This window comes from Oncorhynchus clarkii, unplaced genomic scaffold, assembly GCF_045791955.1.
Source record: "Oncorhynchus clarkii lewisi isolate Uvic-CL-2024 unplaced genomic scaffold, UVic_Ocla_1.0 unplaced_contig_4226_pilon_pilon, whole genome shotgun sequence".
Lineage (NCBI taxonomy): Eukaryota > Metazoa > Chordata > Actinopteri > Salmoniformes > Salmonidae > Oncorhynchus > Oncorhynchus clarkii.
In genome coordinates this window covers 87,967-110,761 of record NW_027258087.1, presented here as the reverse complement: position 1 = coordinate 110,761, position 22,795 = coordinate 87,967, and the positions used below count along the sequence as shown (strand labels likewise).

The window sequence follows — 22,795 nt, the reverse complement described above, 5'->3', positions numbered from 1 at the left end:
TAGGTATGTCATTGAGATAATAGGTCAGAGTGCAGGCAGAGATAGAATACAAATTCATAGCCTTCTGTATCACCAGCTATGCAGGCTGGCAAGCCTGCTCGAAATTCCATGCGGATGGCTGTTTGCGAAGTGAGTTGGTGCTTCGGCAGAGAAAATATTCACCTAACGTGGGGCTCGAACCCACGACCTTGAGATTAAGAGTCTCATGCTCTACCGACTGAGCTAGCCAGGTACCTCAATGTTGATTTTGAGTTGGTTCGAATATCGTACATCACAGTTTCTGCAAAATATGGTGATCAGTGCGTGTTGTTGATGGATCCTGTGGTGTAATTTGTTAGCGTGTTGTACTTATACAGCAGTATACAGCAATTAGATTGCGAAGGTTATGAGTTCAAGGCCCACCAGGAGCAAGTATTCTTCTTGAAGCCTCTGCCTGTCTATTTCTTGTCCGGAAAATGATAATTTATTCAATCCATTTAGAAGTACAATTCATCGATAATAGGTATGTCATTGAGATGACAGGTCAGAGTGCAGGCAGAGATAGAATACAAATTCATAGCCTTCTGTATCACCAGCTATGCAGGCTGGCAAGCCTGCTCGAAATTCCAAGCTGTTTGCGAAGTGAGTTGGTGCTTCGGCAGAGAAAATAATCACCTAATGTGGGGCTCGAACCCACGACCCTGAGATTAAGAGTCTCATGCTCTACCGACTGAGCTAGCCAGGTACCTCAATGTTGATTTTGAGTTGGTTCGAATATCGTACATATCAGTTTCTGCAAAATATGGTGATCAGTGCGTGTTGTTGATGGATCCTGTGGTGTAATTTGTTAGCGTGTTGTACCTATACAGCAGTATACAGCAATTAGATGCGAAGGTTATGAGTTCAAGGCCCACCAGGAGCAAGTATTCTTCTTGAAGCCTCTGCCTGTCTATTTCTTGTCCGGAAAATGATAATTTATTCAATCCATTTAGGAGTACAATTCATTGGTAATAGGTATGTCATTGAGATGACAGGTCAGAGTGCAGGCAGAGATAGAATACAAATTCATAGCCTTCTGTATCACCAGCTATGCAGTGTGGCAAGCTTGCTCGAAATTCCAAGCGGATGGTTGTTTGCGAAGTGAGTTGGTGCTTCGGCAGAGAAAATAATCACCCAACGTGGGGCTCGAAACCACAACCCTGAGATTAAGAGTCTCATGCTCTACCGACTGAGCTAGCCAGGTACCTCAATGGTGATTTTGAGTTGGTTCGAATATCGTACATTCCAGTTTCTGCAAAATATGGTGATCAGTGCGTGTTGTTGATGGATCCTGTGGTGCAATCTGTTAGCGTGTTGTACTTATACAGCAGTATACAGCAATTAGATTGCGAAGGTTATGAGTTCAAGGCCCACCAGGAGCAAGTATTCTTCTTGAAGCCTCTGCCTGTCTATTTCTTGTCCGGAAAGTGATAATTTATTCAATCCATTTAGGAGTACAATTCATCGGTAATAGGTATGTAATTGAGATGACAGGTCAGAGTGCAGGCAGAGATAGAATACAAATTCATAGCCTTCTGTATCACCAGCTATGCAGGCTGGCAAGCCTGCTCGAAATTCCAAGCTGTTTGCGAAGTGAGTTGGTGCTTCGGCAGAGAAAATAATCACCTAACGTGGGGCTCGAACCCACGACCCTGAGATTAAGAGTCTAATGCTCTACCGACTGAGCTAGCCAGGTACCTCAATGGTGATTTTGAGTTGGTTCGAATATTGTACATCCCAGTTTCTGCAAAATATGGTGGTCAGTGCGTGTTGTTGATGGATCCTGTGGTGCAATCTGTTAGCGTGTTGTACTTATACAGCAGTATACAGCAATTAGATTGCGAAGGTTATGAGTTCAAGGCCCACCAGGAGCAAGTATTCTTCTTGAAGCCTCTGCCTGTCTATTTCTTGTCCGGAAAATGATAATTTATTCAATCCATTTAGGAGTACAATTCATCGGTAATAGGTATGTCATTGAGATGACAGGTCAGAGTGCAGGCAGAGATAGAATACAAATTCATAGCCTTCTGTATCACCAGCTATGCAGGCTGGCAAGCCTGCTCGAAATTCCAAGCTGTTTGCGAAGTGAGTTGGTGCTTCGGCAGAGAAAATAATCACCTAACGTGGGGCTCGAACCCACGACCCTGAGATTAAGAGTCTCATGCTCTACCGACTGAGCTAGCCAGGTACCTCAATGGTGATTTTGAGTTGGTTCGAATATCGTACATCCCAGTTTCTGCAAAATATGGTGATCAGTGCGTGTTGTTGATGGATCCTGTGGTGCAATCTGTTAGCGTGTTGTACTTATACAGCAGTATACAGCAATTAGATTGCGAAGGTTATGAGTTCAAGGCCCACCAGGAGCAAGTATTCTTCTTGAAGCCTCTGCCTGTCTATTTCTTGTCCGGAAAATGATAATTTATTCAATCCATTTAGGAGTACAATTCATTGGTAATAGGTATGTCATTGAGATGACAGGTCAGAGTGCAGGCAGAGATAGAATACAAATTCATAGCCTTCTGTATCACCAGCTATGCAGGCTGGCAAGCCTGCTCGAAATTCCAAGCTGTTTGCGAAGTGAGTTGGTGCTTCGGCAGAGAAAATAATCACCTAACGTGGGGCTCGAACCCACGACCCTGAGATTAAGAGTCTCATGCTCTACCGACTGAGCTAGCCAGGTACCTCAATGGTGATTTTGAGTTGGTTCGAATATCGTACATCCCAGTTTCTGCAAAATATGGTGGTCAGTGCGTGTTGTTGATGGATCCTGTGGTGCAATCTGTTAGCGTGTTGTACTTATACAGCAGTATACAGCAATTAGATTGCGAAGGTTATGAGTTCAAGGCCCACCAGGAGCAAGTATTCTTCTTGAAGCCTCTGCCTGTCTATTTCTTGTCCGGAAAATGATAATTTATTCAATCCATTTAGGAGTACAATTCATCGGTAATAGGTATGTCATTGAGATGACAGGTCAGAGTGCAGGCAGAGATAGAATACAAATTCATAGCCTTCTGTATCACCAGCTATGCAGGCTGGCAAGCCTGCTCGAAATTCCAAGCTGTTTGCGAAGTGAGTTGGTGCTTCGGCAGAGAAAATAATCACCTAACGTGGGGCTCGAACCCACGACCCTGAGATTAAGAGTCTCATGCTCTACCGACTGAGCTAGCCAGGTACCTCAATGGTGATTTTGAGTTGGTTCGAATATCGTACATCCCAGTTTCTGCAAAATATGGTGGTCAGTGCGTGTTGTTGATGGATCCTGTGGTGCAATCTGTTAGCGTGTTGTACTTATACAGCAGTATACAGCAATTAGATTGCGAAGGTTATGAGTTCAAGGCCCACCAGGAGCAAGTATTCTTCTTGAAGCCTCTGCCTGTCTATTTCTTGTCCGGAAAATGATAATTTATTCAATCCATTTAGGAGTACAATTCATCGGTAATAGGTATGTCATTGAGATGACAGGTCAGAGTGCAGGCAGAGATAGAATACAAATTCATAGCCTTCTGTATCACCAGCTATGCAGGCTGGCAAGCCTGCTCGAAATTCCAAGCTGTTTGCGAAGTGAGTTGGTGCTTCGGCAGAGAAAATAATCACCTAACGTGGGGCTCGAACCCACGACCCTGAGATTAAGAGTCTCATGCTCTACCGACTGAGCTAGCCAGGTACCTCAATGTTGATTTTGAGTTGGTTCGAATATCGTACATAACAGTTTCTGCAAAATATGGTGATCAGTGCGTGTTGTTGATGGATCCTGTGGTGTAATTTGTTAGCGTGTTGTACCTATACAGCAGTATACAGCAATTAGATGCGAAGGTTATGAGTTCAAGGCCCACCAGGAGCAAGTATTCTTCTTGAAGCCTCTGCCTGTCTATTTCTTGTCCGGAAAATGATAATTTATTCAATCCATTTAGGAGTACAATTCATTGGTAATAGGTATGTCATTGAGATGACAGGTCAGAGTGCAGGCAGAGATAGAATACAAATTCATAGCCTTCTGTATCACCAGCTATGCAGTGTGGCAAGCTTGCTCGAAATTCCAAGCGGATGGTTGTTTGCGAAGTGAGTTGGTGCTTCGGCAGAGAAAATAATCACCCAACGTGGGGCTCGAAACCACAACCCTGAGATTAAGAATCTCATGCTCTACCGACTGAGCTAGCCAGGTACCTCAATGGTGATTTTGAGTTGGTTCGAATATCGTACATCCCAGTTTCTGCAAAATATGGTGATCAGTGCGTGTTGTTGATGGATCCTGTGGTGCAATCTGTTAGCGTGTTGTACTTATACAGCAGTATACAGCAATTAGATTGCGAAGGTTATGAGTTCAAGGCCCACCAGGAGCAAGTATTCTTCTTGAAGCCTCTGCCTGTCTATTTCTTGTCCGGAAAATGATAATTTATTCAATCCATTTAGGAGTACAATTCATCGGTAATAGGTATGTCATTGAGATGACAGGTCAGAGTGCAGGCAGAGATAGAATACAAATTCATAGCCTTCTGTATCACCAGCTATGCAGGCTGGCAAGCCTGCTCGAAATTCCAAGCTGTTTGCGAAGTGAGTTGGTGCTTCGGCAGAGAAAATAATCACCTAACGTGGGGCTCGAACCCACGACCCTGAGATTAAGAGTCTCATGCTCTACCGACTGAGCTAGCCAGGTACCTCAATGGTGATTTTGAGTTGGTTCGAATATCGTACATCCCAGTTTCTGCAAAATATGGTGATCAGTGCGTGTTGTTGATGGATCCTGTGGTGCAATCTGTTAGCGTGTTGTACTTATACAGCAGTATACAGCAATTAGATTGCGAAGGTTATGAGTTCAAGGCCCACCAGGAGCAAGTATTCTTCTTGAAGCCTCTGCCTGTCTATTTCTTGTCCGGAAAATGATAATTTATTCAATCCATTTAGGAGTACAATTCATTGGTAATAGGTATGTCATTGAGATGACAGGTCAGAGTGCAGGCAGAGATAGAATACAAATTCATAGCCTTCTGTATCACCAGCTATGCAGGCTGGCAAGCCTGCTCGAAATTCCAAGCTGTTTGCGAAGTGAGTTGGTGCTTCGGCAGAGAAAATAATCACCTAACGTGGGGCTCGAACCCACGACCCTGAGATTAAGAGTCTCATGCTCTACCGACTGAGCTAGCCAGGTACCTCAATGGTGATTTTGAGTTGGTTCGAATATCGTACATCCCAGTTTCTGCAAAATATGGTGGTCAGTGCGTGTTGTTGATGGATCCTGTGGTGCAATCTGTTAGCGTGTTGTACTTATACAGCAGTATACAGCAATTAGATTGCGAAGGTTATGAGTTCAAGGCCCACCAGGAGCAAGTATTCTTCTTGAAGCCTCTGCCTGTCTATTTCTTGTCCGGAAAATGATAATTTATTCAATCCATTTAGGAGTACAATTCATCGGTAATAGGTATGTCATTGAGATGACAGGTCAGAGTGCAGGCAGAGATAGAATACAAATTCATAGCCTTCTGTATCACCAGCTATGCAGGCTGGCAAGCCTGCTCGAAATTCCAAGCTGTTTGCGAAGTGAGTTGGTGCTTCGGCAGAGAAAATAATCACCTAACGTGGGGCTCGAACCCACGACCCTGAGATTAAGAGTCTCATGCTCTACCGACTGAGCTAGCCAGGTACCTCAATGGTGATTTTGAGTTGGTTCGAATATCGTACATCCCAGTTTCTGCAAAATATGGTGGTCAGTGCGTGTTGTTGATGGATCCTGTGGTGCAATCTGTTAGCGTGTTGTACTTATACAGCAGTATACAGCAATTAGATTGCGAAGGTTATGAGTTCAAGGCCCACCAGGAGCAAGTATTCTTCTTGAAGCCTCTGCCTGTCTATTTCTTGTCCGGAAAATGATAATTTATTCAATCCATTTAGGAGTACAATTCATCGGTAATAGGTATGTCATTGAGATGACAGGTCAGAGTGCAGGCAGAGATAGAATACAAATTCATAGCCTTCTGTATCACCAGCTATGCAGGCTGGCAAGCCTGCTCGAAATTCCAAGCTGTTTGCGAAGTGAGTTGGTGCTTCGGCAGAGAAAATAATCACCTAACGTGGGGCTCGAACCCACGACCCTGAGATTAAGAGTCTCATGCTCTACCGACTGAGCTAGCCAGGTACCTCAATGTTGATTTTGAGTTGGTTCGAATATCGTACATAACAGTTTCTGCAAAATATGGTGATCAGTGCGTGTTGTTGATGGATCCTGTGGTGTAATTTGTTAGCGTGTTGTACCTATACAGCAGTATACAGCAATTAGATGCGAAGGTTATGAGTTCAAGGCCCACCAGGAGCAAGTATTCTTCTTGAAGCCTCTGCCTGTCTATTTCTTGTCCGGAAAATGATAATTTATTCAATCCATTTAGGAGTACAATTCATTGGTAATAGGTATGTCATTGAGATGACAGGTCAGAGTGCAGGCAGAGATAGAATACAAATTCATAGCCTTCTGTATCACCAGCTATGCAGTGTGGCAAGCTTGCTCGAAATTCCAAGCGGATGGTTGTTTGCGAAGTGAGTTGGTGCTTCGGCAGAGAAAATAATCACCCAACGTGGGGCTCGAAACCACAACCCTGAGATTAAGAATCTCATGCTCTACCGACTGAGCTAGCCAGGTACCTCAATGGTGATTTTGAGTTGGTTCGAATATCGTACATCCCAGTTTCTGCAAAATATGGTGATCAGTGCGTGTTGTTGATGGATCCTGTGGTGCAATCTGTTAGCGTGTTGTACTTATACAGCAGTATACAGCAATTAGATTGCGAAGGTTATGAGTTCAAGGCCCACCAGGAGCAAGTATTCTTCTTGAAGCCTCTGCCTGTCTATTTCTTGTCCGGAAAATGATAATTTATTCAATCCATTTAGGAGTACAATTCATCGGTAATAGGTATGTCATTGAGATGACAGGTCAGAGTGCAGGCAGAGATAGAATACAAATTCATAGCCTTCTGTATCACCAGCTATGCAGGCTGGCAAGCCTGCTCGAAATTCCAAGCTGTTTGCGAAGTGAGTTGGTGCTTCGGCAGAGAAAATAATCACCTAACGTGGGGCTCGAACCCACGACCCTGAGATTAAGAGTCTCATGCTCTACCGACTGAGCTAGCCAGGTACCTCAATGGTGATTTTGAGTTGGTTCGAATATCGTACATCCCAGTTTCTGCAAAATATGGTGGTCAGTGCGTGTTGTTGATGGATCCTGTGGTGCAATCTGTTAGCGTGTTGTACTTATACAGCAGTATACAGCAATTAGATTGCGAAGGTTATGAGTTCAAGGCCCACCAGGAGCAAGTATTCTTCTTGAAGCCTCTGCCTGTCTATTTCTTGTCCGGAAAATGATAATTTTTCAATCCATTTAGGAGTACAATTCATCGGTAATAGGTATGTCATTGAGATGACAGGTCAGAGTGCAGGCAGAGATAGAATACAAATTCATAGCCTTCTGTATCACCAGCTATGCAGGCTGGCAAGCCTGCTCGAAATTCCAAGCTGTTTGCGAAGTGAGTTGGTGCTTCGGCAGAGAAAATAATCACCTAACGTGGGGCTCGAACCCACGACCATGAGATTAAGAGTCTCATGCTCTACCGACTGAGCTAGCCAGGTACCTCAATGGTGATTTTGAGTTGGTTCGAATATCGTACATCACAGTTTCTGCAAAATATGGTGATCAGTGCGTGTTGTTGATGGATCCTGTGGTGCAATCTGTTAGCGTGTTGTACCTATACAGCAGTATACAGCAATTAGATGTGAAGGTTATGAGTTCAAGGCCCACCAGGAGCAAGTATTCTTCTTGAAGCCTCTGCCTGTCTATTTCTTGTCCGGAAAATGATAATTTATTCAATCCATTTAGTAGTACAATTCATCGGTAATAGGTATGTCATTGAGATAATAGGTCAGAGTGCAGGCAGAGATAGAATACAAATTCATAGCCTTCTGTATCACCAGCTATGCAGGCTGGCAAGCCTGCTCAAAATTCCAAGCTGTTTGCGAAGTGAGTTGGTGCTTCGGCAGAGAAAATAATCACCTAACGTGGGGCTCGAACCCACGACCCTGAGATTAAGAGTCTCATGCTCTACCGACTGAGCTAGCCAGGTACCTCAATGGTGATTTTGAGTTGGTTCGAGTATCGTACATCACAGTTTCTGCAAAATATGGTGATCAGTGCGTGTTGTTGATGGATCCTGTGGTGCAATCTGTTAGCGTGTTGTACCTATACAGCAGTATACAGCAATTAGATGCGAAGGTTATGAGTTCAAGGCCCACCAGGAGCAAGTATTCTTCTTGAAGCCTCTGCCTGTCTATTTCTTGTCCGGAAAATGATAATTTATTCAATCCATTTAGTAGTACAATTCATCGGTAATAGGTATGTCATTGAGATAATAGGTCAGAGTGCAGGCAGAGATAGAATACAAATTCATAGCCTTCTGTATCACCAGCTATGCAGGCTGGCAAGCCTGCTCGAAATTCCATGCGGATGGCTGTTTGCAAAGTGAGTTGGTGCTTCGGCAGAGAAAATATTCACCTAACGTGGGGCTCGAACCCACGACCTTGAGATTAAGAGTCTCATGCTCTACCGACTGAGCTAGCCAGGTACCTCAATAGTATTTTTGACATGGTACGAATATCGTACAGCCCAGTTTCTGCAAAATATGGTGATCAGTGCGTGTTGTTGATGGATCCTGTGGTGCAATCTGTTAGCGTGTTGTACTTATACAGCAGTATACAGCAATTAGATGACAAGGTTATGAGTTCAAGGCCCACCAGGAGCAAGTATTCTTCTTGAAGCCTCTGCCTGTCTATTTCTTGTCCGGAAAATGATAATTTATTCAATCCATTTAGGAGTACAATTCATCGGTAATAGGTCTGTCATTGAGATGACAGGTCAGAGTGCAGGCAGAGATAGAATACAAATTCATAGCCTTCTGTATCACCAGCTATGCAGTGTGGCAAGCCTGCTCGAAATTCCATGCGGATGGCTGTTTGCGAAGTGAGTTGGTGCTTCGGCAGAGAAAATATTCACCTAACGTGGGGCTCGAACCCACGACCTTGAGATTAAGAGTCTCATGCTCTACCGACTGAGCTAGCCAGGTACCTCAATGGTGACTTTGAGTTGGTTCGAATATCGTACATCAAAGTTTCTGCAAAATATGGTGATCAGTGCGTGTTGTTGATGGATCCTGTGGTGCAATCTGTTAGCGTGTTGTACTTATACAGCAGTATACAGCAATTAGATTGCGAAGGTTATGAGTTCAAGGCCCACCAGGAGCAAGTATTCTTCTTGAAGCCTCTGCCTGTCTATTTCTTGTCCGGAAAATGATAATTTATTCAATCCATTTAGAAGTACAATTCATCAATAATAGGTATGTCATTGAGATGACAGGTCAGAGTGCAGGCAGAGATAGAATACAAATTCATAGCCTTCTGTATCACCAGCTATGCAGGCTGGCAAGCCTGCTCGAAATTCCAAGCTGTTTGCGAAGTGAGTTGGTGCTTCGGCAGAGAAAATAATCACCTAACGTGGGGCTCGAACCCACGACCCTGAGATTAAGAGTCTCATGCTCTACCGACTGAGCTAGCCAGGTACCTCAATGTTGATTTTGAGTTGGTTCGAATATCGTACATCACAGTTTCTGCAAAATATGGTGATCAGTGCGTGTTGTTGATGGATGCTGTGGTGTAATTTGTTAGCGTGTTGTACTTATACAGCAGTATACAGCAATTAGATGCGAAGGTTATGAGTTCAAGGCCCACCAGGAGCAAGTATTCTTCTTGAAGCCTCTGCCTGTCTATTTCTTGTCCGGAAAATGATAATTTATTCAATCCATTTAGTAGTACAATTCATCGGTAATAGGTATGTCATTGAGATAATAGGTCAGAGTGCAGGCAGAGATAGAATACAAATTCATAGCCTTCTGTATCACCAGCTATGCAGGCTGGCAAGCCTGCTCGAAATTCCATGCGGATGGCTGTTTGCGAAGTGAGTTGGTGCTTCGGCAGAGAAAATATTCACCTAACGTGGGGCTCGAACCCACGACCTTGAGATTAAGAGTCTCATGCTCTACCGACTGAGCTAGCCAGGTACCTCAATGTTGATTTTGAGTTGGTTCGAATATCGTACATCACAGTTTCTGCAAAATATGGTGATCAGTGCGTGTTGTTGATGGATCCTGTGGTGTAATTTGTTAGCGTGTTGTACTTATACAGCAGTATACAGCAATTAGATTGCGAAGGTTATGAGTTCAAGGCCCACCAGGAGCAAGTATTCTTCTTGAAGCCTCTGCCTGTCTATTTCTTGTCCGGAAAATGATAATTTATTCAATCCATTTAGAAGTACAATTCATCGATAATAGGTATGTCATTGAGATGACAGGTCAGAGTGCAGGCAGAGATAGAATACAAATTCATAGCCTTCTGTATCACCAGCTATGCAGGCTGGCAAGCCTGCTCGAAATTCCAAGCTGTTTGCGAAGTGAGTTGGTGCTTCGGCAGAGAAAATAATCACCTAATGTGGGGCTCGAACCCACGACCCTGAGATTAAGAGTCTCATGCTCTACCGACTGAGCTAGCCAGGTACCTCAATGTTGATTTTGAGTTGGTTCGAATATCGTACATATCAGTTTCTGCAAAATATGGTGATCAGTGCGTGTTGTTGATGGATCCTGTGGTGTAATTTGTTAGCGTGTTGTACCTATACAGCAGTATACAGCAATTAGATGCGAAGGTTATGAGTTCAAGGCCCACCAGGAGCAAGTATTCTTCTTGAAGCCTCTGCCTGTCTATTTCTTGTCCGGAAAATGATAATTTATTCAATCCATTTAGGAGTACAATTCATTGGTAATAGGTATGTCATTGAGATGACAGGTCAGAGTGCAGGCAGAGATAGAATACAAATTCATAGCCTTCTGTATCACCAGCTATGCAGTGTGGCAAGCTTGCTCGAAATTCCAAGCGGATGGTTGTTTGCGAAGTGAGTTGGTGCTTCGGCAGAGAAAATAATCACCCAACGTGGGGCTCGAAACCACAACCCTGAGATTAAGAGTCTCATGCTCTACCGACTGAGCTAGCCAGGTACCTCAATGGTGATTTTGAGTTGGTTCGAATATCGTACATTCCAGTTTCTGCAAAATATGGTGATCAGTGCGTGTTGTTGATGGATCCTGTGGTGCAATCTGTTAGCGTGTTGTACTTATACAGCAGTATACAGCAATTAGATTGCGAAGGTTATGAGTTCAAGGCCCACCAGGAGCAAGTATTCTTCTTGAAGCCTCTGCCTGTCTATTTCTTGTCCGGAAAGTGATAATTTATTCAATCCATTTAGGAGTACAATTCATCGGTAATAGGTATGTCATTGAGATGACAGGTCAGAGTGCAGGCAGAGATAGAATACAAATTCATAGCCTTCTGTATCACCAGCTATGCAGGCTGGCAAGCCTGCTCGAAATTCCAAGCTGTTTGCGAAGTGAGTTGGTGCTTCGGCAGAGAAAATAATCACCTAACGTGGGGCTCGAACCCACGACCCTGAGATTAAGAGTCTAATGCTCTACCGACTGAGCTAGCCAGGTACCTCAATGGTGATTTTGAGTTGGTTCGAATATTGTACATCCCAGTTTCTGCAAAATATGGTGGTCAGTGCGTGTTGTTGATGGATCCTGTGGTGCAATCTGTTAGCGTGTTGTACTTATACAGCAGTATACAGCAATTAGATTGCGAAGGTTATGAGTTCAAGGCCCACCAGGAGCAAGTATTCTTCTTGAAGCCTCTGCCTGTCTATTTCTTGTCCGGAAAATGATAATTTATTCAATCCATTTAGGAGTACAATTCATCGGTAATAGGTATGTCATTGAGATGACAGGTCAGAGTGCAGGCAGAGATAGAATACAAATTCATAGCCTTCTGTATCACCAGCTATGCAGGCTGGCAAGCCTGCTCGAAATTCCAAGCTGTTTGCGAAGTGAGTTGGTGCTTCGGCAGAGAAAATAATCACCTAACGTGGGGCTCGAACCCACGACCCTGAGATTAAGAGTCTCATGCTCTACCGACTGAGCTAGCCAGGTACCTCAATGGTGATTTTGAGTTGGTTCGAATATCGTACATCCCAGTTTCTGCAAAATATGGTGATCAGTGCGTGTTGTTGATGGATCCTGTGGTGCAATCTGTTAGCGTGTTGTACTTATACAGCAGTATACAGCAATTAGATTGCGAAGGTTATGAGTTCAAGGCCCACCAGGAGCAAGTATTCTTCTTGAAGCCTCTGCCTGTCTATTTCTTGTCCGGAAAATGATAATTTATTCAATCCATTTAGGAGTACAATTCATTGGTAATAGGTATGTCATTGAGATGACAGGTCAGAGTGCAGGCAGAGATAGAATACAAATTCATAGCCTTCTGTATCACCAGCTATGCAGGCTGGCAAGCCTGCTCGAAATTCCAAGCTGTTTGCGAAGTGAGTTGGTGCTTCGGCAGAGAAAATAATCACCTAACGTGGGGCTCGAACCCACGACCCTGAGATTAAGAGTCTCATGCTCTACCGACTGAGCTAGCCAGGTACCTCAATGGTGATTTTGAGTTGGTTCGAATATCGTACATCCCAGTTTCTGCAAAATATGGTGGTCAGTGCGTGTTGTTGATGGATCCTGTGGTGCAATCTGTTAGCGTGTTGTACTTATACAGCAGTATACAGCAATTAGATTGCGAAGGTTATGAGTTCAAGGCCCACCAGGAGCAAGTATTCTTCTTGAAGCCTCTGCCTGTCTATTTCTTGTCCGGAAAATGATAATTTATTCAATCCATTTAGGAGTACAATTCATCGGTAATAGGTATGTCATTGAGATGACAGGTCAGAGTGCAGGCAGAGATAGAATACAAATTCATAGCCTTCTGTATCACCAGCTATGCAGGCTGGCAAGCCTGCTCGAAATTCCAAGCTGTTTGCGAAGTGAGTTGGTGCTTCGGCAGAGAAAATAATCACCTAACGTGGGGCTCGAACCCACGACCCTGAGATTAAGAGTCTCATGCTCTACCGACTGAGCTAGCCAGGTACCTCAATGGTGATTTTGAGTTGGTTCGAATATCGTACATCCCAGTTTCTGCAAAATATGGTGGTCAGTGCGTGTTGTTGATGGATCCTGTGGTGCAATCTGTTAGCGTGTTGTACTTATACAGCAGTATACAGCAATTAGATTGCGAAGGTTATGAGTTCAAGGCCCACCAGGAGCAAGTATTCTTCTTGAAGCCTCTGCCTGTCTATTTCTTGTCCGGAAAATGATAATTTATTCAATCCATTTAGGAGTACAATTCATCGGTAATAGGTATGTCATTGAGATGACAGGTCAGAGTGCAGGCAGAGATAGAATACAAATTCATAGCCTTCTGTATCACCAGCTATGCAGGCTGGCAAGCCTGCTCGAAATTCCAAGCTGTTTGCGAAGTGAGTTGGTGCTTCGGCAGAGAAAATAATCACCTAACGTGGGGCTCGAACCCACGACCCTGAGATTAAGAGTCTCATGCTCTACCGACTGAGCTAGCCAGGTACCTCAATGTTGATTTTGAGTTGGTTCGAATATCGTACATAACAGTTTCTGCAAAATATGGTGATCAGTGCGTGTTGTTGATGGATCCTGTGGTGTAATTTGTTAGCGTGTTGTACCTATACAGCAGTATACAGCAATTAGATGCGAAGGTTATGAGTTCAAGGCCCACCAGGAGCAAGTATTCTTCTTGAAGCCTCTGCCTGTCTATTTCTTGTCCGGAAAATGATAATTTATTCAATCCATTTAGGAGTACAATTCATTGGTAATAGGTATGTCATTGAGATGACAGGTCAGAGTGCAGGCAGAGATAGAATACAAATTCATAGCCTTCTGTATCACCAGCTATGCAGTGTGGCAAGCTTGCTCGAAATTCCAAGCGGATGGTTGTTTGCGAAGTGAGTTGGTGCTTCGGCAGAGAAAATAATCACCCAACGTGGGGCTCGAAACCACAACCCTGAGATTAAGAATCTCATGCTCTACCGACTGAGCTAGCCAGGTACCTCAATGGTGATTTTGAGTTGGTTCGAATATCGTACATCCCAGTTTCTGCAAAATATGGTGATCAGTGCGTGTTGTTGATGGATCCTGTGGTGCAATCTGTTAGCGTGTTGTACTTATACAGCAGTATACAGCAATTAGATTGCGAAGGTTATGAGTTCAAGGCCCACCAGGAGCAAGTATTCTTCTTGAAGCCTCTGCCTGTCTATTTCTTGTCCGGAAAATGATAATTTATTCAATCCATTTAGGAGTACAATTCATCGGTAATAGGTATGTCATTGAGATGACAGGTCAGAGTGCAGGCAGAGATAGAATACAAATTCATAGCCTTCTGTATCACCAGCTATGCAGGCTGGCAAGCCTGCTCGAAATTCCAAGCTGTTTGCGAAGTGAGTTGGTGCTTCGGCAGAGAAAATAATCACCTAACGTGGGGCTCGAACCCACGACCCTGAGATTAAGAGTCTCATGCTCTACCGACTGAGCTAGCCAGGTACCTCAATGGTGATTTTGAGTTGGTTCGAATATCGTACATCCCAGTTTCTGCAAAATATGGTGGTCAGTGCGTGTTGTTGATGGATCCTGTGGTGCAATCTGTTAGCGTGTTGTACTTATACAGCAGTATACAGCAATTAGATTGCGAAGGTTATGAGTTCAAGGCCCACCAGGAGCAAGTATTCTTCTTGAAGCCTCTGCCTGTCTATTTCTTGTCCGGAAAATGATAATTTATTCAATCCATTTAGGAGTACAATTCATCGGTAATAGGTATGTCATTGAGATGACAGGTCAGAGTGCAGGCAGAGATAGAATACAAATTCATAGCCTTCTGTATCACCAGCTATGCAGGCTGGCAAGCCTGCTCGAAATTCCAAGCTGTTTGCGAAGTGAGTTGGTGCTTCGGCAGAGAAAATAATCACCTAACGTGGGGCTCGAACCCACGACCCTGAGATTAAGAGTCTCATGCTCTACCGACTGAGCTAGCCAGGTACCTCAATGGTGATTTTGAGTTGGTTCGAATATCGTACATCCCAGTTTCTGCAAAATATGGTGGTCAGTGCGTGTTGTTGATGGATCCTGTGGTGCAATCTGTTAGCGTGTTGTACTTATACAGCAGTATACAGCAATTAGATTGCGAAGGTTATGAGTTCAAGGCCCACCAGGAGCAAGTATTCTTCTTGAAGCCTCTGCCTGTCTATTTCTTGTCCGGAAAATGATAATTTATTCAATCCATTTAGGAGTACAATTCATCGGTAATAGGTATGTCATTGAGATGACAGGTCAGAGTGCAGGCAGAGATAGAATACAAATTCATAGCCTTCTGTATCACCAGCTATGCAGGCTGGCAAGCCTGCTCGAAATTCCAAGCTGTTTGCGAAGTGAGTTGGTGCTTCGGCAGAGAAAATAATCACCTAACGTGGGGCTCGAACCCACGACCCTGAGATTAAGAGTCTCATGCTCTACCGACTGAGCTAGCCAGGTACCTCAATGTTGATTTTGAGTTGGTTCGAATATCGTACATAACAGTTTCTGCAAAATATGGTGATCAGTGCGTGTTGTTGATGGATCCTGTGGTGTAATTTGTTAGCGTGTTGTACCTATACAGCAGTATACAGCAATTAGATGCGAAGGTTATGAGTTCAAGGCCCACCAGGAGCAAGTATTCTTCTTGAAGCCTCTGCCTGTCTATTTCTTGTCCGGAAAATGATAATTTATTCAATCCATTTAGGAGTACAATTCATTGGTAATAGGTATGTCATTGAGATGACAGGTCAGAGTGCAGGCAGAGATAGAATACAAATTCATAGCCTTCTGTATCACCAGCTATGCAGTGTGGCAAGCCTGCTCAAAATTCCAAGCGGATGGTTGTTTGCGAATTGAGTTGGTGCTTCGGCAGAGAAAATAAGCACCTAACGTGGGGCTCGAACCCACGACCCTGAGATTAAGAGTCTCATGCTCTACCGACTGAGCTAGCCAGGTGCCTCAATGGTGATTTTGACTTGGTTTGAATATCGTACATCCCAGTTTCTGCAAAATATGGTGATCAGTGAGTGTTGTTGATGGATCCTGTGGTGCAATCTGTTAGCGTGTTGTACTTATACAGCAATAAGATGCGAAGGTTTTGAGTTCAAGGCCCACCAGGAGCAAGTATTCTTCTTGAAGCCTCTGCCTGTCTATTTCTTGTGCAGAAAAGGAGCATTTATTCAAGCCATTTAGGAGTACAATTCATCGGTAATAGGTATGTCATTCAGATGACAGGTCAGAGTGCAGGCAGAGATAGAATACAAATTCATAGACTTCTGTATCACCAACTATGCAGGGTGACAAGCCTGCTCGAAATTCCAAGCGGATTGTTGTTTGCTTAGTGAGTTGGTGCTTCGGCAGAGAAAATAATCACCTAACTTGGGGCTCGAACCCACAACCCTGAGGTTAAGAGTCTCATGCTCTACCGACTGAGTTAGCCAGGTACCTCAACGGTGATTTTGACTTGGTTTGAATATCGTACATCCCAGTTTCTGCAAAATATGGTGATCAGTGAGTGTTGTTGATGGATCCTGTGGTGCAATCTGTTAGCGTGTTGTACTTATACAGGAGTATACAGCAATTAGATGATAAGGTTATGAGTTCAAGCCCCACCAGGTGCAAGTATTCTTCTTGAAGCCTCTGCCTGTCTATTTCTCCTGCAGAAAAGGAGCATTTATTCAAGCCATTTAGGAGTACAATTCATCGGTAATAGGTATGTCATTCAGATGACAGGTCAGAGTGCAGGCAGAGATAGAATACAAATTCATAGCCTTCTGTATCACCAACTATGCAGGGTGGCAAGCCTGCTCGAAATTCCAAGCGGATGGTTGTTTGCGAAGTGAGTTGGTGCTTAGGCAGAGAAAATAATCACCTAACGTGGGGCTCGAACCCACGACCCTGAGATTAAGAGTCTCATGCTCTACCGACTGAGCTAGCCAGGTGCCTCAATGGTGATTTTGACTTGGTTTGAATATCGTACATCCCAGTTTCTGCAAAATATGGTGATCAGTGAGTGTTGTTGATGGATCCTGTGGTGCAATCTGTTAGCGTGTTGTACTTATACAGCAGTATACAGCAATAAGATGCGAAGGTTATGAGTTCAAGGCCCACCAGGAGCAAGTATTCTTCTTGAAGCCTCTGCCTGTCTATTTCTTGTGCAGAAAAGGAGCATTTATTCATGCCATTTAGGAGTACAATTCATTGGTAATAGGTATGTCATTCAGATGACAGGTCAGAGTGCAGGCAGAGGTAGAATACAAATTCATAGCCTTCTGTATCACCAACTATGCAGGGTGACAAGCCTGCTCGAAATTCCAAGCGGATGGTTGTTTGCGAAGTGAGTTGGTGCTTCGGCAGAGAAAAAAATCACCTAACGTGGGGCTCAAACCCACGACCCTGAGATTAAGAGTCTCATGCTCTACCGACTGAGCTAGCCAAGTGCCTCAATGGTGATTTTGACTTGGTTTGAATATCGTACATCCCAGTTTCTGCAAAATATGGTGATCAGTGATTGTTGTTGATGGATCCTGTGGTGCAATCTGTTATCGTGTTGTACTTGTACAGCATTATACAGCATTTGGATGACAAGGTTATGAGTTCAAGCCCCACCAGGAGCAAGTATTCTTCTTGAAGCCTCTGCCTGTCTATTTCTTGTCCGGAAAATGATAATTTATTCAAGCCATTTAGGAGTACAATTCATTGGTTATAGGTATTTCATTCAGATGACAGGTCAGAGTGCAGGCAGAGCTAGAATACAAATTCATAGCCTTCTGTATCACCAGCTATGCAGTGTGGCAAGCTTGCTCGAAATTCCAACAGGATGGTTGTTTGCGAAGTGAGTTGGTGCTTCGGAAGAGAAAATAATCACCTAACGTGGGGCTCGAACCCACGACCCTGAGATTAAGAGTCTCATGCTCTACCGACTGAGCTAGCCAGGTACCTCAATAGTATTTTTGACCTGGTACGAATATCGTACATCTTAGTATCTTCAAAATATGGTGATCAGTGCGTGTTGTTGATGGATCCTGTGGTGCAATCTGTTAGCGTGTTGTACTTATACAGCAGTATACAGCAATTAGATGAGAAGGTTATGAGTTCAAGGCCCACCAGGAGCAAGTATTATTCTTGAAGCCTCTGCCTGTCTATTTCTTGTGCAGAAAAGGGGCATTTATTCATGCCATTTAGGAGTACAATTCATTGGTAAGTCATGAGGTATAAATTCATAGCCTTCTGTATCACCAACTATGCAGGGTGACAAGCCTGCTCGAAATTCCAAACGGATGGTTGTTTGCGAAGTGAGTTGGTGCTTCGGCAGAGAAAATAATCACCTAACGTGGGGCTCGAACCCACGACCCTGAGATTAAGAGTCTCATGCTCTACCGACTGAGCTAGCCAGGTGCCTCAATGGTGATCTTGACTTGGTTTGAATATCGTACATCCCAGTTTCTGCAAAATATGGTGAATAGTGAGTGTTGTTGATGGATCCTGTGGTGCAATCTGTTAGCGTGTTGTACTTATACAGCAGTATACAGCAATTAGATGACAAGGTTATGAGTTAAAGCCCAACCAGGAGAAAGTATTCTTCTTGAAGCCTCTGCCTGTCTATTTCTTGTCCGGAAAATGATAGTTTATTCAAGCCATTTACGAGTACAATTCATTGGTAATAGGTATGTCATTAAGACGACAGGTCAGAGTGCAGGCAGAGCTAGAATACAAATTCATAGCCTTCTGTATCACCAACTATGCAGGGTGGCAAGCCTGCTCGAAATTCCAAGCGGATGGTTGTTTGCGAAGTGAGTTGGTGCTTCGGCAGAGAAAATAATCATCTAACGTGGGGCTCGAACCCACGACCCTGAGATTAAGAGTCTCATGCTCTACCGACTGAGCTAGCCAGGTGCCTCAATGGTGATTTTGACTTGGTTTGAATATCGTACATCCCAGTTTCTGCAAAATATGGTGATCAGTGATTGTTGTTGATGGATCCTGTGGTGCAATCTGTTAGCGTGTTGTACTTGTACAGCAGTATACAGCAATTAGATGACAAGGTTATGAGTTCAAGCCCCACCAGGAGCAAGTATTCTTCTTGAAGCCTCTGCCTGTCTATTTCTTGTCCGGAAAATGATAATTTATTCAAGCCATTTAGGAGTACAATTCATTGGTAATAGGTATGTCATTCAGACGACAGGTCATAGTGCAGGCAGAGATAGAATACAAATTCATAGCCTTCTGTATCACCAACTATGCAGGGTGGCAAGCCTGCTCGAAATTCCAAGCGGATGGTTGTTTGCGAAGTGAGTTGGTGCTTCGGCAGAGAAAATAATCACCTAACGTGGGGCACGAACCCACGACCCTGAGATTAAGAGTCTAATGCTCTACCGACTGAGCTAGCCAGGTGCCTCAATAGTGATTTTGACTTGGTTTGAATATCGTACATCCCAGTTTCTGCAAAATATGGTGATCAGTGATTGTTGTTGATGGATCCTGTGGTGCAATCTGTTAGAGTGTTGTACTTGTACAGCAGTATACAGCAATTAGATAACAAGGTTATGAGTTCAAGCCCCACCAGGAGCAAGTATTCTTCTTGGGGCTCGAACCCACGACCCTGAGATTAAGAGTCTCATGCTCTACCGACTGAGCTAGCCAGGTGCCTCAATGGTAAATTTTGACTTGGTTCGAATATCTTACATCCCAGTTTCTGCAAAATATGGTGATCAGTGAGTGTTGTTGATGGATCCTGTGGTGCAATCTGCTAGCGTGTTGTACTTATACAGCAGTATACAGCAATTAGATGCGAAGGTTATGAGTTCAAGCCCCACCAGGTGCAAGTATTCTTCTTGAAGCCTCTGCCTGTCTATTTCTTGTGCAGAAAAGGAGCATTTATTCAAGCCATTTAGGAGTACAATTCATTGGTAATAGGTATGTCATTCAGATGACAGGTCAGAGTGCAGGCAGAGCTAGAATACAAATTCATAGACTTCTGTATCACCAACTATGCAGGGTGACAAGCCTGCTCGAAATTCCAAGCGGATTGTTGTTTGCGAAGTGAGTTGGTGCTTCGGCAGAGAAAATAATCACCTAACTTGGGGCTCGAACCCACGACCCTGACCCTGAGATTAAGAGTCTCATGCTCTACCGACTGAGCTAGCCAGGTGCCTCAATGGTAAATTTTGACTTGGTTTGAATATCGTACATCCCAGTTTCTGCAAAATATGGTGATCAGTGAGTGTTGTTGATGGATCCTGTGGTGCAATCTGCTAGCGTGTTGTACTTATACAGCAGTATACAGCAATTAGATGCGAAGGTTATGAGTTCAAGGCCCACCAGGAGCAAGTATTCTTCTTGAAGCCTCTGCCTGTCTATTTCTTGTGCAGAAAAGGGGCATTTATTCATGCCATTTAGGAGTACAATTCATTGGTAAGTCATTCAGATGACAGGTCAGAGTGCAGGCAGAGGTATAAATTCATAGCCTTCTGTATCACCAACTATGCAGGGTGACAAGCCTGCTCGAAATTCCAAACGGATGGTTGTTTGCGAAGTGAGTTGGTGCTTCGGCAGAGAAAATAATCACCTAACGTGGGGCTCGAACCCACGACCCTGAGATTAAGAGTCTCATGCTCTACCGACTGAGCTAGCCAGGTGCCTCAATGGTGATCTTGACTTGGTTTGAATATCGTACATCCCAGTTTCTGCAAAATATGGTGAATAGTGAGTGTTGTTGATGGATCCTGTGGTGCAATCTGTTAGCGTGTTGTACTTATACAGCAGTATACAGCAATTAGATGACAAGGTTATGAGTTAAAGCCCAACCAGGAGAAAGTATTCTTCTTGAAGCCTCTGCCTGTCTATTTCTTGTCCGGAAAATGATAGTTTATTCAAGCCATTTAGGAGTACAATTCATTGGTAATAGGTATGTCATTCAGACGACAGGTCAGAGTGCAGGCAGAGCTAGAATACAAATTCATAGCCTTCTGTATCACCAACTATGCAGGGTGGCAAGCCTGCTCGAAATTCCAAGCGGATGGTTGTTTGCGAAGTGAGTTGGTGCTTCGGCAGAGAAAATAATCACCTAACGTGGGGCTCGAACCCACGACCCTGAGATTAAGAGTCTCATGCTGTACCGACTGAGGTAGCCAGGTGCCTCAATGGTGATTTTGACTTGGTTTGAATATCGTACATCCCAGTTTCTGCTAATTATGGTGATCAGTGATTGTTGTTGATGGATCCTGTGGTGCAATCTGTTAGCGTGTTGTACTTGTACAGCAGTATACAGCAATTAGATTACAAGGTTATGAGTTCAAGCCCCACCAGGAGCAAGTAGCAAGTTCTTGAAGCCTCTGCCTGTCTATTTCTTGTCTGGAAAATGATAATTTATTCAAGCCATTTAGGAGTACAATTCATTGGTAATAGGTATGTCATTGTGATGACAGGTCAGTGCAGGCAGAGATAGAATACAAATTCATAGCCTTCTATGTATCTTCTATGCATCACCAGCTATGCAGGCTGGCAAGCCTGCTCGAAATTCCAAGCGGATGGCTGTTTGCGAAGTGAGTTGGTGCTTCGGCAGAGAAAATAATCACCTAACGTGGGGCTCGAACACACGACCCTGAGATTAAGAGTCTCATGCTCTACCGACTGAGCTAGCCAGGTAGCTCAATGGTGATTTTGAGTTGGTTCGAATATCTTACATCCCAGTTTCTGCAAAATATGGTGATCAGTGCGTGTTGTTAATGGATCCTGTGGTGCAATCTGTTAGCGTGTTGTACTTATACAGCAGTATACAGCAATTAGATGCGAAGGTTATGAGTTCAAGGCCCACCAGGTGCAAGTATTCTTCTTGAAGCCTCTGCCTGTCTAGTTCTTGTCCGGAAAAGGATAATTTATTCAATCCATTTAGGAGTACAATTCATTGGTAATAGGTACGGCATCCCCAGCCGCGCCCTCAGAGCATGCGCAGACCAGCTGGCCGGTGTGTTTACGGACATATTCAATCAATCCCTATACCAGTCTGCTGTTCCCACATGCTTCAAGAGGGCCACCATTGTTCCTGTTCCCAAGAAAGCTAAGGTAACTGAGCTAAACGACTACCGCCCCGTAGCACTCACATCCGTCATCATGAAGTGCTTTGAGAGACTAGTCAAGGACCATATCACCTCCACCCTACCTGACACCCTAGACCCACTCCAATTTGCTTACCGCCCAAATAGGTCCACAGACGATGCAATCTCAACCACACTGCACACTGCCCTAACCCATCTGGACAAGAGGAATACCTATGTGAGAATGCTGTTCATCGACTACAGCTCGGCATTCAACACCATAGTACCCTCCAAGCTCGTCATCAAGCTCGAGACCCTGGGTCTCGACCCCGCCCTGTGCAACTGGGTACTGGACTTCCTGACGGGCCGCCCCCAGGTGGTGAGGGTAGGCAACAACATCTCCTCCCCGCTGATCCTCAACACTGGGGCCCCACAAGGGTGCGTTCTGAGCCCTCTCCTGTACTCCCTGTTCACCCACGACTGCGTGGCCACGCATGCCTCCATCTCAATCATCAAGTTTGCGGACGACACAACAGTGGTAGGCTTGATTACCAACAACGACGAGACGGCCTACAGGGAGGAGGTGAGGGCCCTCGGAGTGTGGTGTCAGGAAAATAACCTCACACTCAACGTCAACAAAACTAAGGAGATGATTGTGGACTTCAGGAAACAGCAGAGGGAACACCC

General features: G+C 44.3%; 28 non-coding genes across 28 annotated transcripts; all 28 read right to left on the bottom strand.

The window, feature by feature from the left end:
- Nucleotides 1-159: 159 nt before the first annotated feature.
- Nucleotides 160-232, bottom strand: trnak-cuu (transfer RNA lysine (anticodon CUU)). The gene has a single exon. It is a non-coding gene; the product is annotated as a tRNA-Lys (tRNA).
- A 1,901-nt stretch (nt 233-2,133) lies between these two features.
- On the bottom strand, nt 2,134-2,206 carry trnak-cuu (transfer RNA lysine (anticodon CUU)). The gene has a single exon. It is a non-coding gene; the product is annotated as a tRNA-Lys (tRNA).
- Nucleotides 2,207-2,625: 419 nt separating this feature from the next.
- trnak-cuu (transfer RNA lysine (anticodon CUU)) lies at nt 2,626-2,698 on the bottom strand. Its single transcript has one exon. It is a non-coding gene; the product is annotated as a tRNA-Lys (tRNA).
- A 419-nt stretch (nt 2,699-3,117) lies between these two features.
- On the bottom strand, nt 3,118-3,190 carry trnak-cuu (transfer RNA lysine (anticodon CUU)). Its single transcript has one exon. It is a non-coding gene; the product is annotated as a tRNA-Lys (tRNA).
- A 419-nt stretch (nt 3,191-3,609) lies between these two features.
- Nucleotides 3,610-3,682, bottom strand: trnak-cuu (transfer RNA lysine (anticodon CUU)). Its single transcript has one exon. It is a non-coding gene; the product is annotated as a tRNA-Lys (tRNA).
- A 917-nt stretch (nt 3,683-4,599) lies between these two features.
- trnak-cuu (transfer RNA lysine (anticodon CUU)) lies at nt 4,600-4,672 on the bottom strand. Its single transcript has one exon. It is a non-coding gene; the product is annotated as a tRNA-Lys (tRNA).
- Nucleotides 4,673-5,091: 419 nt separating this feature from the next.
- trnak-cuu (transfer RNA lysine (anticodon CUU)) lies at nt 5,092-5,164 on the bottom strand. Its single transcript has one exon. It is a non-coding gene; the product is annotated as a tRNA-Lys (tRNA).
- Nucleotides 5,165-5,583: 419 nt separating this feature from the next.
- Nucleotides 5,584-5,656, bottom strand: trnak-cuu (transfer RNA lysine (anticodon CUU)). The gene has a single exon. It is a non-coding gene; the product is annotated as a tRNA-Lys (tRNA).
- A 419-nt stretch (nt 5,657-6,075) lies between these two features.
- trnak-cuu (transfer RNA lysine (anticodon CUU)) lies at nt 6,076-6,148 on the bottom strand. Its single transcript has one exon. It is a non-coding gene; the product is annotated as a tRNA-Lys (tRNA).
- A 917-nt stretch (nt 6,149-7,065) lies between these two features.
- Nucleotides 7,066-7,138, bottom strand: trnak-cuu (transfer RNA lysine (anticodon CUU)). Its single transcript has one exon. It is a non-coding gene; the product is annotated as a tRNA-Lys (tRNA).
- A 418-nt stretch (nt 7,139-7,556) lies between these two features.
- trnak-cuu (transfer RNA lysine (anticodon CUU)) lies at nt 7,557-7,629 on the bottom strand. The gene has a single exon. It is a non-coding gene; the product is annotated as a tRNA-Lys (tRNA).
- A 418-nt stretch (nt 7,630-8,047) lies between these two features.
- trnak-cuu (transfer RNA lysine (anticodon CUU)) lies at nt 8,048-8,120 on the bottom strand. The gene has a single exon. It is a non-coding gene; the product is annotated as a tRNA-Lys (tRNA).
- Nucleotides 8,121-8,545: 425 nt separating this feature from the next.
- On the bottom strand, nt 8,546-8,618 carry trnak-cuu (transfer RNA lysine (anticodon CUU)). Its single transcript has one exon. It is a non-coding gene; the product is annotated as a tRNA-Lys (tRNA).
- A 425-nt stretch (nt 8,619-9,043) lies between these two features.
- trnak-cuu (transfer RNA lysine (anticodon CUU)) lies at nt 9,044-9,116 on the bottom strand. Its single transcript has one exon. It is a non-coding gene; the product is annotated as a tRNA-Lys (tRNA).
- A 419-nt stretch (nt 9,117-9,535) lies between these two features.
- trnak-cuu (transfer RNA lysine (anticodon CUU)) lies at nt 9,536-9,608 on the bottom strand. Its single transcript has one exon. It is a non-coding gene; the product is annotated as a tRNA-Lys (tRNA).
- Nucleotides 9,609-10,033: 425 nt separating this feature from the next.
- On the bottom strand, nt 10,034-10,106 carry trnak-cuu (transfer RNA lysine (anticodon CUU)). Its single transcript has one exon. It is a non-coding gene; the product is annotated as a tRNA-Lys (tRNA).
- A 1,901-nt stretch (nt 10,107-12,007) lies between these two features.
- On the bottom strand, nt 12,008-12,080 carry trnak-cuu (transfer RNA lysine (anticodon CUU)). The gene has a single exon. It is a non-coding gene; the product is annotated as a tRNA-Lys (tRNA).
- Nucleotides 12,081-12,499: 419 nt separating this feature from the next.
- On the bottom strand, nt 12,500-12,572 carry trnak-cuu (transfer RNA lysine (anticodon CUU)). The gene has a single exon. It is a non-coding gene; the product is annotated as a tRNA-Lys (tRNA).
- Nucleotides 12,573-12,991: 419 nt separating this feature from the next.
- Nucleotides 12,992-13,064, bottom strand: trnak-cuu (transfer RNA lysine (anticodon CUU)). The gene has a single exon. It is a non-coding gene; the product is annotated as a tRNA-Lys (tRNA).
- A 419-nt stretch (nt 13,065-13,483) lies between these two features.
- trnak-cuu (transfer RNA lysine (anticodon CUU)) lies at nt 13,484-13,556 on the bottom strand. The gene has a single exon. It is a non-coding gene; the product is annotated as a tRNA-Lys (tRNA).
- A 917-nt stretch (nt 13,557-14,473) lies between these two features.
- Nucleotides 14,474-14,546, bottom strand: trnak-cuu (transfer RNA lysine (anticodon CUU)). Its single transcript has one exon. It is a non-coding gene; the product is annotated as a tRNA-Lys (tRNA).
- Nucleotides 14,547-14,965: 419 nt separating this feature from the next.
- On the bottom strand, nt 14,966-15,038 carry trnak-cuu (transfer RNA lysine (anticodon CUU)). The gene has a single exon. It is a non-coding gene; the product is annotated as a tRNA-Lys (tRNA).
- A 419-nt stretch (nt 15,039-15,457) lies between these two features.
- Nucleotides 15,458-15,530, bottom strand: trnak-cuu (transfer RNA lysine (anticodon CUU)). The gene has a single exon. It is a non-coding gene; the product is annotated as a tRNA-Lys (tRNA).
- Nucleotides 15,531-15,955: 425 nt separating this feature from the next.
- trnak-cuu (transfer RNA lysine (anticodon CUU)) lies at nt 15,956-16,028 on the bottom strand. The gene has a single exon. It is a non-coding gene; the product is annotated as a tRNA-Lys (tRNA).
- A 913-nt stretch (nt 16,029-16,941) lies between these two features.
- trnak-cuu (transfer RNA lysine (anticodon CUU)) lies at nt 16,942-17,014 on the bottom strand. The gene has a single exon. It is a non-coding gene; the product is annotated as a tRNA-Lys (tRNA).
- Nucleotides 17,015-17,937: 923 nt separating this feature from the next.
- trnak-cuu (transfer RNA lysine (anticodon CUU)) lies at nt 17,938-18,010 on the bottom strand. The gene has a single exon. It is a non-coding gene; the product is annotated as a tRNA-Lys (tRNA).
- Nucleotides 18,011-18,397: 387 nt separating this feature from the next.
- On the bottom strand, nt 18,398-18,470 carry trnak-cuu (transfer RNA lysine (anticodon CUU)). Its single transcript has one exon. It is a non-coding gene; the product is annotated as a tRNA-Lys (tRNA).
- A 2,167-nt stretch (nt 18,471-20,637) lies between these two features.
- On the bottom strand, nt 20,638-20,710 carry trnak-cuu (transfer RNA lysine (anticodon CUU)). The gene has a single exon. It is a non-coding gene; the product is annotated as a tRNA-Lys (tRNA).
- Between the last annotated feature and the right edge of the window lie 2,085 nt (nt 20,711-22,795).